At 36.5% G+C, this 14,135-nt stretch overlaps 1 long non-coding RNA gene across 1 annotated transcript in view; it reads left to right on the forward strand.

The window, feature by feature from the left end:
- The window catches only part of LOC116422984, a 35,707-nt gene extending 23,891 nt beyond the window's left edge, over positions 1–11,816 (forward strand). Inside the window, exon 3 of the long non-coding RNA XR_004233474.1 lies at positions 11,620–11,816. This is a non-coding gene — a long non-coding RNA (uncharacterized LOC116422984). The remainder of the gene's footprint in view (positions 1–11,619) is intronic.
- Positions 11,817–14,135: the final 2,319 nt, after the last annotated feature.

A 14,135-nucleotide genomic window follows, 5' to 3' on the forward strand; every position in this document is an offset into this window, starting at 1 on the left:
TAAAAAGGGCTGCTGCAAACATTTTTGCATGTATGGCTCCTTTTCCCTTTTTTGTGATCTCTTTGGGATACAGGCCCAGTAGAAACGCTGTGGAATCAAAGGATATACACAATTAGATAGCCTTTTGGGCAGAAATGAACATTTTTATTTTATTTTTTATTTTTTTTATTTAATAGCCTTTTATTTACAGGATATATGCATGGGTAACTTTACAGCATTAACAATTGCCAAACCTCTTGTTCCAATTTTTCACCTCTTACCCCCCCACCCCCTCCCCTAGATGGCAGGATGACCAGTAGATGTTAAATATATTAAAATATAAATTAGATACACAATAAGTATACCTGACCAAAACGTTATTTTGCTGTAGAAAAAGAATCAGACTCTGAAATATTGTACAATTAGCTTGTGAAGGAAATCAAAAATGCAGGTGTGCATAAATATAGGGATTGGGAATTCAATGTAATGGTTTTTAGTCATCTCCCAGAGTTCTTTTTCTGGGCGTAGCTGGTTCAGTTCATTACTGCTCCATTAGAAATGATTTGGTTGATCTCGTTGCTGAGGATGGCCTGGTCCATCAGAACTGGTCATCATATAGTATTGTTATTGAAGTATATAATGATCTCCTGGTCCTGCTCATTTCACTCAGCATCAGTTCGTGTAAGTCCCTCCAGGCCTTTCTGAAATCATCCTGTTGGTCATTTCTTACAGAACAGTAATATTCCATAATATTCATATACCACAATTTATTCAGCCATTCTCCAACTGATGGACATCCATTCAGTTTCCAGTTTTTAGCCACTACAAAAAGGGCTGCCACAAACATTCGTGCACATACAGGTCCCTTTCCCTTCTTTATAATCTCTTTGGGATATAAGCCCAGTAGTAACACTGCTGGATCAAAGGGTATGCACAGTTTGATAACTTTTTGAGCATAGTTCCAAACTACTCTCCAAAATGGTTGGATTCGTTCACAACTCCACCAACAATGCATCAATGTCCCAGTTTTCCCGCATCCCCTCCAACAATCATCATTATTTTTTCTTGTCATCTTAGCCAATCTGACAGGTGTGTAGTGGTATCTTAGAGTTGTCTTAATTTGCAAGAAATGAACATTTTTAAAGATGGTGTTGGACTTCACATTAAAGTGAAAGTAAGAACAATCGTTAAAGGCAAAATTAGCTATTCTTCCCACATCTTTCTTCCTATTGTAATTGGATAAATACTATAGACACGTATCCTGAAATACTAGTCTACCTCTATGAAGGATTAAATTATTCACTTTAATAAACATTTATTAAACACCTATTCTGGAGAAGGAAATGGCAAACTCCTCTAGTATCTTTGCAGAAAACTCTCTACAGGGTTCCAGTGAATTATACAATGCTGAATAAGTGAACAATAACAAAAAAGCACCTACTATGAGCCAGGCACTGTGCTAAGTTCTGTGTTCATCATAAAAGTGTCTCCACCATGACTATTTCTGGATTTTGACCTGACCTGCCAAAATGATAATAGTTGGACCCACATCGGCGCATCATCCATTTAATGGGCCACCTTTCTGACTTGGAACAAATTTCATTTTTTAACCCTTCTTGACCAGAATTTTAATATATACCCCAGGTTTCTATTCTGTTTCTATTTCTACCATAGTGAGCAACAGCTATAGTTGTTGGGTGTTCTATTCCTATCACAAAAAGAGACTTTAAAGGAATAAATGGAAGGGTATTAAAAGTCTATCTGAAATTCTTTACAGAGTCAGCCCTCTCCACCATCACCTGAGCATTCAGATCTAACACTGGTACTTTTTACATCGTGCTCTAGCAATGATAGTGATAAGTTTAAAATTCCCAGAGTTACATATAGCCTGTGGATGTTATATCCTCAGAAGTCATAGCTATCGAAATGACACTGGGGGAAAGGAGTGATATTGGAAGGGAAAGGAGAAGAGTTCATTAGGGGAAAAAAATGTCAATCTGAGAGAGGTGCAAATTCAATTCAATTTCTTTTTTAAAGCAGTATGTTGTAATTATTAACTGTATCCTAGAAAAACATTAGAACATGGTTAATATATGTTTTATAGGACACATTATATGGCTAAATATATATTTATTGTCTTGTTGCCTATACATTAATTATAATAAAAATATAATCATTTTTAAAAAAGCAGTGTGTTGTTATAGATAAGAAAAACAGGACCTGAAAGTAGAAAGAGATTGAAATCCCACCATAGATACTTACTAACTGCATGACTTTGGTTAAATCACATAGGCTTTCTTTACCTCAGTGTCCTCATCTGTAAAATAAAGCGGTTGTGATATGGCCACTGAGATCCATTCCATTTGTGATTCTGTTTTCTCTACATATGAATTAGAATCAAAAGACACATATTAAGCACATATGATATAACAGATGCTATGCGAGACAGTAAGCATACAAGAACAAGCAAACAACATCATCCCTGCCTTCAGTTCTATTGGGAGAAGAATATATCAGGCCTAGAGAGAAAGAAAAACAGAGAAACAGAAAGACAGAGAAAGACACAGAGAGAAGTGATAGATGATGGATGGATGGAAGGATGGATGGATGGATGGATGGATGGATGGAGGGTAGCTACATATACAGATGTTAGCTGCATGGATCAATAGATAATTTCAAGAGAGAAAAAGCACTTATAATTAGGAAGATTGTTGAGTAGGAACCAGTCCTAGTGTAGCCATTTTTCAGTCATGTCTAATTCTTCATGAGCCTCTTGGGTTTTTCTTGACCAAGGTACTGGAGTCGTTTGCCATTTCTTTCTCCTGCTCATTTTACAGATGAGTAAATTGAGGCAAATAATGTTAAGTGATTTTCCCAGAGTACACAGCTAGGAAGTATCTGAGGCCAGATTTACACTAAGGAAGAAGAGTCTTCCTGACTCCAGCCCTGGCATTCTATTCACCTCTTCCCTAAGATATATTTTGCAAAAAAAAAAAAAAAAAAAAAAAAAAAGTAATACCTCTAGGAGGTAAAGGATAAGAATAGTGGCCATTCAGTTTCCACCTATGAGGACTACCTCTATAAAAGGGCAGAGGCCAATGGTTAGCAGGCCATTTTGAAAAGGAAGATGTATATAAGGGAGAATTAAGAAATGACTCAAAAGCTTGGTAAGAGTCCAATTGTGGAGCATTCTATATTTTTGGGTTGAGGAGTTCGTGTTTGATCTTAGAGGCAATTAAATTCCTAGAAGCTTCCCCTAAATGAATGATTGTTGATGCCTTTGCCTCGAGTTTGATTTTGAGTAAGCTTTCATTTCTTGAAAAGTCAAGATAATGTTCTGGCTAGAATGAGCCAGGAACAGTTTTTTAGGATTTGAAATCAACTATGAAAATGGTGAGAAAAAGCCAGCCCCTGTGGGAGGGGTTTTGCCAACTTGGAACACTTTCTAACTCCCCTGGTTTGGCCTTAAAAATCATCACACACAGCACACAGTATAACAAGCAGATGGAAGAAGGCCAGGGTCCCCTCCCTCTTAATGTGGGTATTCTGTGAGGAGCTCACTCATTGAATCTTGCCACTTGGTACGCCTCAAGCTTTAAGAATTTATCTGGAAAAATACTGGTGGGAACAAAGGTAAAACATGGATATTGTTACCATGGCTAGATCTGCCAGAGATCCAAATGCAGGCCAGACAAATTTACATTTTAAGATCCCGCCAACAAATACTAAAATGCCACAAGACAGAAAGTGGTGATCTCCCCTCAAAAGTCAATCTCCAGAAATGCTGTCATTTTCAAGAACCTCTAGACGCCATGGAACTTAGTCTTTCCTTTGACTACTGTTTCTTATTACAATGTGCATAAGTGTGCAGATCTTCCCCAAGGAATGAGTTATAATTCAGCCCTGTGTTGTTGACAAGAGCTGTCTCAAAGTGAGGAGAGAATGCTTTCTCTTCAAAAGAAATCAAATAAAAAAAGTTTCATCCCTCTTCCTTCCCCAAAACAAAGAAAGAAAAAAAGGGAAAAACAGAATATTACAAAGGAAAAGAATACTGATCCTACAGACAGAGAGCCTAGATTCAAATCCTGTATTTGAGTCTTATTTCTCTGTGTGAATTTGGGCAGCAACTCAACCTGCCTGGATTTCATTTGATAGAAGCTGAACTAAATGGCCACTAAGATCCCTTCTAGATCTCCATGTAAAATTCTACGATACTATTGGAAAAACATTTTTTTTTAAAAAACCAACCACAAAAATGATTTTATTGTAGATGATAAATCTTGTTTTGTGGATCAGAATCCTAATGGAACTAGGGATATATTATCCTGGCCCAAAATACCTTCCCAGATGCCTTTTTCCTGATTTAACAAAACACTCCCATTTCACCAGTGGAGGCATTTATCCCTCCCCCCACCCCCCATGCAAGTAAAAATTGGGCCAAGTCCTGCTAAGATTCTAACATGCATCTCTTTCTGGCTTAGAAAGGAGCTCTGTGTGTGTGTGTGTCTCTGGGCAGAATTCAACCCAAATTATTCAATCAAAAAGCACCCCTGTTTTGCATGTAAAGTGAATTTAGGGAATTGTATCCACTAGTGCTTGAAAGCTCTTTGCCGGCACCATATGTGGTTTCAAATATTAACAAGAACTGTTGAGTATGGATAATATGATTTCCAAATGTAGTGCCTTACTTTGTGTCAAAAATAAAATGTGAGCTAGATTGCATTTCATATTTGGAGTTCAAAAGTTGTGTTTTTCTTCTTTTGGATTTTTTTTTAAATAAATTGGTCCTAGAGCTGGGCCTGTCTCTAAGATACCTGAAACAAGGCTTGGACCAACAGCAGAAAAAATGCCCATTCTGTTTCCCCTTCCCACCTCCAGCGGCTCCTATAAAGGTAGACAACACCGTCCAAGCTTTCACTGTCGATCCCGGTCTTCCTCTGCAAAGTCTATCTTTTAACCCAACTATGGAAATTTTCCTCTGCAAAGTCTATCTTTTAACCCAGCTATGGAAAGCTTCCTCTGCAAAGTCTATCTTTTAACCCAACTATGGAAATCAAGAAATGAGCAAAAAGAGAGTCTATATACACTTTCAGGAAGTTATATGCCCAGAATGGAAGATCAGACTGTTTGGGTAATCTACAAAATTGACAACTCAGACTTAATACTACTCCATATGAAGAAACATATTTTCTTTATTTTAGTCCAGACCTGTGATATCACAAGCTTGGAAAAACCTCTTCCATGGATCAGTATTTTTGCAGCATATTACATAGTCATAGAAAGTTACATGGAACACTATTTAAGGCTAGAAGATTTGTCCCAGATCACATAATTAGCATGGATTAGAGAAAAAATCTGGCTTCCAAATCTTCCTGACTCTGGGTGAAAAAAAACATATTATTATTGTCAGATTAAAAGTCTTCTCCATCTATCCAAAGGCTACCCATTCATAAGACCATGAGTTTAATATTGGATCTGAATTTGGAGTTTATGTAACTCAAGGGCTTCAAAATCAATTGATATCAATAAATTTTTAGTAAACACCTTCTATGTACTAGGCACTTGGGCTAAGCACTAAGGACACAAAGAGACAAAATACAGAACCTGACCTTAAAGAACTTCCAGTTCTTATTAACCTAAAGTCTATGATATTTTATTAAATAATATTTCAATATAATTGGTTTCCCTTGTATTATATATTTTATGTTAACGTATTATATATATGATATATACTAATATACAATATTAACATTGCATTTTATAATATATTTATATATGGTATATAATCTTATGATTCTGAGAAGGGTTTCTTAGGCTTCACCAAATTTGGCCAAAGAGGCCCAAAAAATGAATCATTCTTGGCCTAATTTATCCTTTTTATCTCTAAGATGATAGAATTGAGGCACAGATGAAGTCATTTGTCAAAGGTCACACAGATAGCTAGTAGCAAAATTGGGGATTGGAACCCAAATCCTCTAATTTCTAGATCCAAAGTTCTTTCCACTACATCATGTTTCCTCCAAGATCATAGGGGAAAAAAACATCTCTTTCCTGAAATTTTACCTGAATATCCTAATTTATTTGAAAATTTATTGAACAGCATTTTTTTTATCTCCTTCACTGTAGTCTTGAAACATTATTGAAACCAGATTTATGAATGGATATGGTCAAGAGCCATCCAAGGCTGGACAGATAACCAAAGATCATTTGCCATCTGCATCACTGATAGTATGACCACATGGAGCAGATCCAAGATCCATCCCTATGTCTGAGTACCATTGTTTAACTCAATCAATAAATATTTATTAAGTACCTCCTATGTGCCAGACACTGTGCCAAGCACTGCCTCAACCTAGTTCTTGTCTTTCCTTTCATTCAATGGACACATATTTACTACATGCTAGATGCTGTACCAGGTACTGGGGACACAAAGGGAAATAGGAACTAGTCTTTGCCTTCAAGAAGCTGCTATTCTATGAGGAAAGATTTTCTATGCCTAATTTAGTTAGGAGCTCCATTGAGCGTCTTCTCTTATTTCTAGTCCAGTGCTTTTCCCAAATAGACATTCAATAAAACGTTTGTTGATTGAGGATAGAAATTACATTTTTAAAAGATTGTTTGATTTCTTACTAAAGTGCTAAGTTTTTGTGGATAAGGGTAGAATTGACTAATTTTTCTTTTTATGTTTTCATCTCTTTTGTTTTTGCCAACAGTCAGGTCTTTACCCCCAACTAGAAATTAAAGCAAGTTCTGTCTTTCCTCACACGTGAGTTTGGTGGTCATCGTTTATTGGCAAAACCTTTTTCAAAGACTGTATTTTTATATTTACTACTTTTTTGTCTCTTTATAGAGACGTATGTCTTCTTGGCAGGAGGATGATTTTTGAATGGAAGCTCTGTGTGTGTGTGTTTGTGTGTGCTCGCGCGTGCGTTCTTCCATGCTTGAAAAGGCACAACGTGGGGGATGGGTGCTTACTGTTCCCATCAGGCTTAATAATCTTAACCATTTATTTCACACTATAAATATGCTGTGCTCTGCCAAGTCATAGAATAGTGCCAAACAAACCCCAAGGGCTGAATCCCAAGAGCTTCTACCATTTTACTAGCCTTCCTGCACAATTCTGATTGGATCTGGGTCTCGAACAAATGGTAGCCCAGATGGATGCTACCTCTAAGTGGTTATTAGCCATGACAGCAGGAGCACATGCTCTCAGGAACATGAATGAGCTCGAACTCTGCAATCGTGAGATCATTCCTCTTATCTTCGCAGCCTGCCTTGCCATCTGTCCATTGGTTCCTATGAAAGGACAACCCTCAAAGCCCAGGCTATAGGAGATTCCTAGGAGAAGCATGTGCTTCAATGGATGAATCAAGATGACGCTCTAGAGCAAGTAGCCCAAACTGTTTGGGTATGAGAGGTTTCGTCCTGTTGTTGACCTTGCATTAATCACATAAATTGCAGAATGGAGCTATGTATGGAAGGACTCCTGCCTATAGAATCTATGTACAAATCCAATTCTGGCATTTCTAACCCGTGTCATCTTGGACAAGTCACTTAACTTTTATGAGCCTATTCCCCTATCAACAAGATGGAGATAGAGTACTTGACCTTTGAACTTCCTTCAAGACTTAAATCCATCATTCTAGTATCCCCTTTCAGTGTACCTGCTCACCTACCACCTCTGTCCTAACATACTTGGCCAGGAGAGCTAGGTATCCTACTATGCTGAAAACCTCAATACAATGACTGATGGAAAATGGAACTAGGACTCCCAGATCCTTTTCCAGTGTGAGAGAAAACCTAAAGTTAAGTTTCTACAAAACAGTTAAAACTGAATTTTGAGCAGATAATAAGAAAGCTAAGTTTTCACAGAATGTTGTAAGCCTCAAGCCTATAAGATAATAAGTATCTCTAACCAATGAGCTTTCAGAAGAAGAGACTCACTTGGCTCCACACTTTTGATAAAGATGTCTACACTAGAAACTGGATTAAACTGACTAGGTTTAAGGACCTGGAAAAGGCTTTTCTTTATTGTGCTTGCTTAAAAAATGTCATGCATAGAAGCTGACACACTTCACATAGAATTAGAATTTCATTAACAGAACAAGGGAGGGGGAATATGTTTAGGAGTAGCATGTAAAAAATGATATAACCCAAAGGAGAAACTGACCAATCCATTCTTTGGGAGGAGGGAATTTCGACAAATTAACAGCATAAAGCTCGTCTACTTCTGTACCTAGCGTTTCCTCTTTCCCCGATCCATTCTTTCGGAGAAGGTAATTGCAACAAACAGCATAAAGCTTATCTGCTTCAGTACCTAGTGCTCCCTCTTTCATGAGAAAGGCATAGCCCGCTTCTGGCCAGAAATGTCCAATTCCTCTGGACTTTCTCCTTCAATAAAATTTCTTTGTTACCTGACTTTCAGAGTCAACTTGTTTCTAACAGCAGATGATTCTATTTTGCAGATAGCTTTCCCTAACTCTCAGAAACACCTTCCTTGGATTATTTTTTAAAAGCTCTGTTGGACTAAGAAAAGAAATCCAAAAGAACCATCTGAATATCTGAAAAGAATCAAGGAACCAATCATCAATTTGTAAAATGCTGATTACTGCCAAAAATTGTATCTCTTCTTCCAAGGGCTAAAATCAATACATTGAGTAGCAACTAACTCTCCAGATTTCTTTCTACTTTGCCTACCCGATAGATTCTCTTTGACCCACTTTCTACCTCCCTTTTAAACAGACTTCCCCTATGAGAATGAAGAGTTCTTGGGCGTAGGGATGGTCTTCTGTTTTGTGCTTCTTTTCTCAGACTGAGCACAATGTCTAGCACACAATAAGCAGTTAATAAACACTTTATCTACCTAGTTAGTTACCCACATGTTTATCTCTGTCTAACACATGTTTGTTCTCATGTGTAGTGTGTGATAGGCAATAGATTAGGCACAGGGGACTCAAAAACAAAAGTTTTGGAGAAAAATAGACTTTGAGAAAAATAGATTTCCCTATTTTCAAGAAGTATACAATCTAGCCTGGCACACAGTAGGTACTCAATAAATACTTGTTGAGTATCAATGGACTGGTAGCAATAAGAATCGATATATACATAACATATACATATACTAGTAAATAAATGCAGGATATATCCACCAAATAAATACAAAATAATTAGGGGAGAAGAGGGAATAAACATTTATTAAGCACCTATGACATGATAGGTACTTTGATAAATGTTTTATAAATATTATCTCATTTAATCCTCACAAGCATGGGAAAAGGTGCTGTTATTATCCTCATTGGACAATTGAGGAAACTGAGGCAAACAGACTGATTTTCACAGGGTCACATAGCTAGTAAGTATTCAAGGATGAATTTTAACTCAGATCTCCTTGACTCCAGTCCAAGGGCTTTAAACAGTGGGCCATCTAATTAGTCATGTGGGAATGACCTAATAACTGAAGGAACTAGAAAAATGCTGAAGTAAAAATGATACACTAATGGGTGGATTTCAGAAATTATCAGCAGGTAGAACTGAGGGTGTGGAGGGAGTAGGAGAGAAGAGCAATCCATGCTTCTCTGAAACTGTATCCAAAAGGCCTAGAGAAGAATCAGCAGCTATTCTTAAGCTAATTTGCTCTTGACTTGCTGTCTCATGAGGTTCTGAAGTGTGATTTTTTTAATTGCATAAATCAGATGTCAAGAAATCTGCTAATAGAGAACAAAATGTGTTGTTTAAAATGGTGCTCCAGTATTTGGAAGAGAAAAAATGCAATTGATTTTCTCAATTGAGTTGTAGGTTCTAGTATTTTTAGAAGCGCATCCCTTTCCCCCCTTTCCTTTCTTATAATTACACTTTAGCATCTACAGTCAACTCTCTTTCCTTATCCTATCAAAACCTGCCATTTGTTGATAAGGAAAAGGTCTCTGAAAAGCCAATGAGTCTCTCCCCCCTTTATAAGACTAACTTAGTCCTATGGTTCACTCTGAGGCGGGAGATACATATGGATATGTTTTTTCCACTGTTCAATGGTAAGAACTGCTCAATTTCTTTGAATATCTAAACAGCACCACCAAATGGTATGGAAACTGTTTATTTGGTGTTGTTTTTAAAACTCACAACTAATTAAAGCCACTGCGACTGGTCTGGTGATGGTCAGGTGATAAGATTTAAGAGGGAACTTTCATTTCACAGAGTAATGCCAATCCTGAGCTCTTTTAGAATCTACCTATTGCAAAATCATTAATTATGGGTATAAATCCGAGGTGCTGGAAAGCCATCCTCTGAAAAATACCATGGGAAAGTTTGTTTGCCAAGTTCTTTTCCTCCAAAGTGCACAAACAGAAAGATCGACAGATCCCTGGGAGCAGTTCCTCAGGCCACATGGTCCTTTCTGATGACAGTGCACAGAAGGCTGTAAATTTCAAACTATCCTAGAAGACACTGGGTCATAGAGTTATCATGGGGGAAATAAAAGGACTGGGCTCATGTACTTTATATTGCTCACATTTAGGACAAAGCTTGGCACATGGTAAACATTTAGTCATTGTTTTTCCATTCGTTCATTCATTCATTCATCTCGGAGCCTCTTAAAGTGAGGGACTGGGATGTATGATCTCTCAGGTCTCTCCCAGTTCTAAAACTGTTTCTGTGATCCAGAAATCATTCTTTTAGGTCAATTAAAGGGAAGGATAGAAAGGTAGGAGAAGAAAACCGTGTCCAGTTCCTTTCCACGGACTGAGTGGTCCATCAGCATAATTCTGTCAGGGAGAATATATTTAACAACTAATTAAAGCCACTGTTGACTGGTCTGATGCCAATGGACAATTTGGCCAGCCACTGACATTGACAGATCCCTTACACCATGTTGTAACTCAATTAGTACAAATATAGAGTGAACTGCCTTATTTTTCCTTTTTTTTGGCTCACAGTAGCTTGGAAGAGGGGATTCTGGACTTTTCTATGCCATATTTCCCCATACTCTGAGGAAGCTTAAGCAACTCTTCTCAAGAAAATTATTTTTTTTAATAATTGAAGAAAATATGCAATTTAAGTTAGTGATAAGTGAAAATAGAGGTGTATTTGTTTTCTTATCCAAATTCATAGACTCCCTGAAATCATCACTGTCCATGGATTTCAGATTAAAAACCCTTCCCTAGAAGTTTGAAAAGGCACTTCAATCCCTAATTTTCTTTCAACTTTTGAAAGTTTCCCTGAAGGAAACTTTGAGGGAATATATAAATTATATAAATATATAAATAAATAAATTATATTATTAAATTATAATAATTTATAATTATTATATAATATATATATAATATAATATAACATATATATTATAATTATATATAATATATTATATATTATAAATTTGTTATTATATTATATTATAATTATATTTGTTATAATTATATTAATTATATTACCACAAGTTTGTTATAATATAATAATATATAATATATATTATATAATAATTTATAATTTATATAATTTATATTATTAAATTATATATATTATAATATATAATTTATTTAATTATATAAATATATAAATTACCTAAGGTTCCTTCCTAACCATCTAGAGGAATGTGATTGAACAGATAGAGTCATGATCTATAATGGGTATTTTCCCCTTCTCCCACAGTACCAAGGTACCTTGGAGCAGGCTATGGAGTCACCATGTTTCCATCTGATGCCTGGGACACAGACCCACGTGGTAATGGGAAGAAATCATGAGCTGAGTCCTGATTCCATTTGTAATTGTATAAAACCACATGGGTCACCACTACAACCAAGATTTAAAGGAAAGCAGAAAGCTGGGAAGCAGTTTTTATAGCAAATGTTTCTAATAAAGGCCTCATTTCTCAAATATATAGAGAACTGAGTCAAATTTATTTTAAAAAAACTCATTTCTCAACTGATAAATTATTAAAGGATATGAATATGCAGTTTTCAAACAAAGAAATCAAAACTATCTATAGTCATATAAAAATGTTCCAAATCACTCTTGGTTAGAGAATTGAAAAACAAAACAATGCTGAGGTACCATTTCACACCCATCACATTAACTAATATGATAGAAACAGAAAATGATAAATTTTGGAAGGGCTATGGAGAAATTTGGACACTAATGCATTGTTGATGGAGTTGTGAGCCAATTCAACTATTCTAGGGAGCAGTTTGGAACTATATTCAAAGAGTCATCAAATTCTTTCTCTCTCTCTCTCTCTCTCTCTCTCTCTGTGTGTGTGTGTATGTATATATATATATATATATATACACCTATACCTTTTGGCCCAACAATGCCCTTACTGGGTCTGTATCCCAAAGAAGTAAAAAATAAGAGAGGACTTATATGTACAAAACTATTCACAGCAGCTCTATTTGTGGCAGCAAAACAACAACTGGAAACTGAGGCAAGGCTTACTAATTGGAGAATGGCTAAACAAGCTGTGGGATGTGATTACAATGGAATATTGCTGTGCTATAAGAAATGATGAACAGGAAGATGTCAGAAAATCTAAAAAGGTCTCCCTGAACTGATACAAAGTGAAGTAAGCAGTGGCAGGAGAACACTGTACACAGTAACAGCAAGATTATACAATGAAAAACTCTCAGTGACTTAGCTCTTCTCACCAATACAATGACCCAAGACAATTGCAAAAGATTCATGATGAAAAATGCTACCCATCTCCAGAGAAAGAATTGATGGAGTCTGAATGCAGAATGAAACATATTATTTTTCATTTTTTGGTCATGTCCCACCCCTTTGTGTCTATAATATTCGTTCACAAATCAGTTGCCTCAAAAGAAAAAAACTGGGTTTTACAATCTTTGGCATATATTGGGGGGTACTGAGGGAAAAACATTTAGAGATATTATAGGATGAGTTACTTGATTTTCTGGGTGAAAACAAAAAAAAAAAAGGCAGAAAGGTGAGAAATCTCATAAAGAGTTCCCAAATCCCAAGGTTTTGTTTTGCATGTATAGCCTATATAATAGGTTATATAAGCTATATATAAACTTATGGTTTGGGGTGAGCGAGGTAAATTAATAAATGCTTTTGGGGGGAAAATGACACATGAATCAGCAGGTGTTGTAGCAAGAGGAAGAAACACCAGATTGTAGGCTCCATTACTTGGCCCTGAGTTATTGCTGTGCTGCAGAGGAAATTGGTTCTCCTGCCAATGTGGGAAAATTCTGGACAGTTTGTTCAGTCAGTGGAGAGTTTCCTTTCAAAAAGGACTTATTCTTAGAAATTACATTATACATAAAGATTATACTCAGTACAATACTTATCAAAGTGCTTAATCAATGCTTATTGAGGACTCAGGTTGAGAAAACAGACTGGAAATAGTGTTGATACCACCTGAGCATAGCTGCACAGAATTGTAGTAGTCCAAATGAGGATCATGGCCTATGCTACTTGCTGGGAATTTCAGAGAACTCTAAGAGGCATTTTCTATTGAAATATCAACTTAGGATGCAATCATAAGTGATGAACCCATCCAGGACTGGATCAAAAGGGTTTCCCATTAACAAACATGGTTATTTTCCCATAAGCTCGTCTTTGAATCCTATTACATTTCTTTGATTTTGGGGGGCAGCTAGGTGGTACAATGGATAGAGCACCAGTTCTGAAGTCAGGAAAGATCTGAGTTCAAATCCAGCCTCAAATACTTAATACTTCTTAGCTGTATGATCCTGGGCAAATCAGTTGCCTCAAAGGAAAAACAAAAACTGAGTTTTACAATCTTTGACATATATTGGGGGGTACTGAGGGAAAACCGTTTAGAGATATTATAGGATGAGTTACTTGATTTTATGGATGAAAACAAACAAAAAAAGGCAGAAAGGTGAGAAATCTTATAAAGAGTTCACAAATCCCAAGGATTTTCATGTCGTATGAACATCTGACACAAGAATTTCATGTACTTCCTGATCTAAGCCCAAGATGAGGTTTATAACAAATTTGTGGTAATAGCAGTTCTACAGAAGAAAAATGGCTTAGGACTCCCTGCCTCTGAGAGGAAAGTCAGGAGGCAAATTCAAAGCAAATTGCTTATCATAACACCTAAAAGTGAATTGAGCCCATAGCACAGCAGGCAGACAGTAGCTATGTCAAAGGTGAAAGTTCCTGGGGTTCCATGTTTTCCCAAG

Source organism: Sarcophilus harrisii, chromosome 3 (assembly GCF_902635505.1).
Source record: "Sarcophilus harrisii chromosome 3, mSarHar1.11, whole genome shotgun sequence".
Taxonomy (NCBI): Eukaryota; Metazoa; Chordata; class Mammalia; order Dasyuromorphia; family Dasyuridae; genus Sarcophilus; species Sarcophilus harrisii.